At 53.2% G+C, this 442-nt stretch overlaps 1 long non-coding RNA gene across 1 annotated transcript in view; it reads left to right on the top strand.

The window, feature by feature from the left end:
* Nucleotides 1–374, top strand: part of LOC103725928 — a 5375-nt gene extending 5001 nt beyond the window's left edge. Inside the window, exon 3 of the long non-coding RNA XR_606880.2 lies at nucleotides 265–374. This is a non-coding gene — a long non-coding RNA (uncharacterized LOC103725928). The remainder of the gene's footprint in view (nucleotides 1–264) is intronic.
* The last annotated feature ends 68 nt before the right edge of the window (nucleotides 375–442 follow it).

Raw genomic sequence — 442 nt, 5'->3', positions numbered from 1 at the left:
AAGTGTGTGTTCTGGGAGAGGAGTGGTTTCTAAGACCAGGGACCTAAGAGTCAGGCCAGCACAGAGCTCTGGAGTGCTTAGTTCATGCTCCTCTGAGGAGCCCAAAGGGTTTGCTCTTCTAACGGAGAGCAAGGTGAAAGGAGGGCAAGGAGGGCAGACCCAGTTGTCCCCACTAAAATCAAGCAAGCCTCTCATGGGGTAAGTCTGACCTACACAGTGTCTCTTGTGAAAATACATGTGTTTTTGTGTCTGTGGCCCAAGCAGCTGGCCCCCCATGAGGCCCAGGAGCAGCAAGAGCTGAGAGCTTGCCTGCGCTGGCTCCGCCTGAAGGATGAGCTGCGGAACTCCCCAGAGGAGATGCACGTGTTAAGGTAAGGCATCTTCACACTTCTCCCACCTTTTCTTCCTACATAGCCAGGCCAGCTGACTAAATCTACTGTTT

This window comes from Nannospalax galili, unplaced genomic scaffold (assembly GCF_000622305.1).
Source record: "Nannospalax galili isolate Female #2095 unplaced genomic scaffold, S.galili_v1.0 scaffold25169, whole genome shotgun sequence".
In the NCBI taxonomy this organism is placed as follows: Eukaryota; Metazoa; Chordata; class Mammalia; order Rodentia; family Spalacidae; genus Nannospalax; species Nannospalax galili.
This window is presented reverse-complemented; position numbering and strand designations above follow the sequence as displayed.